Source organism: Microtus ochrogaster, unplaced genomic scaffold (genome assembly GCF_000317375.1).
Source record: "Microtus ochrogaster isolate Prairie Vole_2 unplaced genomic scaffold, MicOch1.0 UNK26, whole genome shotgun sequence".
NCBI lineage: Eukaryota > Metazoa > Chordata > Mammalia > Rodentia > Cricetidae > Microtus > Microtus ochrogaster.
Genome location: NW_004949124.1, coordinates 1,538,997 through 1,542,151, shown reverse-complemented (window position 1 = coordinate 1,542,151; position 3,155 = coordinate 1,538,997).

Below are 3,155 nucleotides of genomic sequence, written 5' to 3'. Positions count from 1 at the left end.
AGATCCACCTGCCTCTGTCTCCTGAGTGCTGGAATTAAAGGCATGTACCTCCACTGCTTAGTGATATTCTTAACCTTTAGTCTATATGTTATAGATTTAATGTTGATGTCTCTCAAACTTATATAGTGTGGTGGTGTGAATGAGAAATGTCCACCAATAGACTCATGTATTTCAACATTTGGTACCCAGATGGTGGCACTGTCTAGGATAGCTTTGCATTGGAGCCTTCCTTGGAGAACTGCAGGTGGGCTTTGGAAATTTGTAGTCTCACCCCACTTCCAGTTCTTACAATGCTGCTTTGTGCATGTGGTTGAGATATGATCTCTCATCTTCCTTCTCTGGCCTCCCTTGGCCATGCCTCCCCTGCAATTGTGGACTCGCCCTCCTGAACAGTAAGTCAAAATTAAACTCTTTCTGTGAATCATTTTGGGTCGTGGTTATCATAACAAAATGTAAAAACACAGCTCTCACCTCAGTGGGGATAACAGACAGTTTATTCTGGTGCCAAATATGAGCGACCATGGCCTGGGAACACAGATGTGGTGTCCTATTCCTTGTCCCAACATGGAAGCAGTTTATAGCAACAGAACAAAGAAAATAGGAAGATCAAAGCGCTTTTCAAGTCCATTAGTGGAGACATTAAGTAGGTGGTTACAGCAAAGCAGGGAAATATTGACTGTAGGGCTCAGCCACCATGTGCTGACACTCGGCCCTTCAGTCGGTGGAAACCACAGCTTTGCTAATACCTTCCAGAAGGTTTTTATCTGTTAGTCATGGATGTTAGGTCCACCCAAAGATGGGGAAGGAATGGCTATTGCTAAAGATAACCCAAAATAAATTGTAACTAGACCCTGGACCTGTCACATCCTAACTCTTTATGGTCATTGCAGCTCTTGTCACATAACCAGCCTTCCAGAAGTTTCCATTTAAAGGTGTGCTTTCCCTCTTGGAACTTTTGTTCAGAGTTCCCTGTTTGCTAAGCATCACATTTTGTGCATGTGGAGGCCACATATCATTTATTAAATAATATGGTGTGTCCCTCGCAGTTAGGAAGACTCATTCCTGAGATCTGACTTAGATGTTATCCTAGTAGGCAGGATAACAGTCTTCAGGAGAGAGGAATAGCTAGTAAGTCTATTATAGAAGAAGCTCATGGATCAGATGAGAACCATTTGCCATCATGATCTGAATCTGCCCCCTTTTAATTTTTATCCATCTAAATTTGTCACAATTTTTGCTTGTAATATGTAATTAGAAATAAAATAATCAAGAACACTGTTTTGAGTAAATGTAAAAGATGAAGGAAACACATTAATTTAAACTGCCAAAATTTACATATCTTTAAAACTAAATTAACCGTGTTTCCCCCCGGACTTACTGTTACTTGTTCTTTATGATTGTTCTTTATGAGCTTTCGCATGTATTTTTGGAGTATGTAAACAAATCTATTGTATTTTACTGAGTTTTTCTGGGGCCTGTGACCTCCCTAGTCATAGTTTTTGACCAGGCATGGTCAAAAGAATACCAGCCACTAGGCTGTAGTGGTGCAGTCAGGCTGTGGTGGCACATGCCTTTAATCCCAGCACTCAGCAGGCAGAGACAAGCAGATCTCTGTGAGTTCAAGACCAGCCTGGTCTGCAGAGGAGTTCCATGACATGCTCCAAAGCTACAGAAAAACCCTGTCTCAAAAAAAAAATACCATGCATGTAGTCCTTTCTGTGGAATGAGCCTCAACTGGACAGCAGTTGGTTAACCCCAGAAGATTCGCACAACTATTGCGCTCATACAAAGTATGAAGACCCATTTAACTGTGGCACCAGTATGTACGTCTCAGCTGACAGCTCACTGTTGTGACATACAAGATCCACAGCTGGGTGATGCTATGGATCACTTGTCTCCCCCAGCAGTCTGTATAATACTTTCCAGAACTACGAACACTAGTGAGAAGAGAGGAAGCTGTCGGCTCAGTTCTAGCTTGATTTCTCCATGTCCTGAGGAAATAAAAAGGGTGCGTATTCTTTGGGAATAGTAACTAGTTTAACTGTCTTGTTCTGCTGCACAACCACAACAGTGGTAATATCCTGTATTGTTTTGTGAGTCTCTGGAGGCTTCCCGGCCAACAACTCTTGGGAGAGTATCTCCCACCCAGGAAATGGGATTCTGGCAAAAACATATTACTTCTGGATGATTACAGGTTTTTCTGTTTGTTGGTTTTGGTTTTGGTTTTGGTTTTTTGAGACAGGGTTTCTCCTGTCCTGGAGCTTGCTTTGTAGACCAGGCTGGCCTTGAGCTCATTGAGATCCACCTGCTTCTACCTCCCAAGTACTGTATTAAAGGTGTGTGCCACCACCACCCGGCATGATTACAGTTTTAAATATGTTTATCTTCACTCTTTATAGAACACAACTGGGGTGGGTAAGTACACAATCAGGTAAAAATATCGACTACAAGAATTTAAATAGTGATTTTGATGAAAGAAAAGAAATCTATAACAAATTGTATGTGTCAATATTTACCAACTATCACAGGCTTTGATGTAGGCCTGCATGAATGGATAGTATTAATAACTAATATTTGGTGAGCATTGATATTTTGGCATGTTTCAATCAGATATAAACGCTAGTTCAATATATATTTTTCAATTCTGTCACCTCAAAGGTTAGGCCACTTCTTGTAACACATGTGTTCTGTGTGACCTCTGTTAACACAGAGTTAGTGAACTTGGAATCCTGCACTAAAGAGAAATACAGGCTTAGGTTTCTACAAGTCTTGGATGGTCCACATTTTTTGAAATGGCTAACACTTAATCTGGACTTCTGTTCTGATTTGTAAACTAATCAATATAGGGTCTCATTTGGTGTGTTCTTCTGCTTCAAAACACCTTTGTTTTTTGACCCAGTAAACAGTGAATTCAGTGCCAATACCAATATAACCTATGCCTGAGTAATTTCTTCATGAGGCACATAGCCTTCCTCTACAAAGGGATATTTAACAGCTCTCCAGTACTAGGCTTCAGGGCTGTTTTCAACAATGATATAAACCAACAAAAACAATCAGGAGAGCATGGCATCGAAGGACCACATGAAATGCTAGAAAGATGGTGTGTTAGTCAGGCTTCTCTGGAGTCACAGAACTTAGAGAATGAATTTTTATGC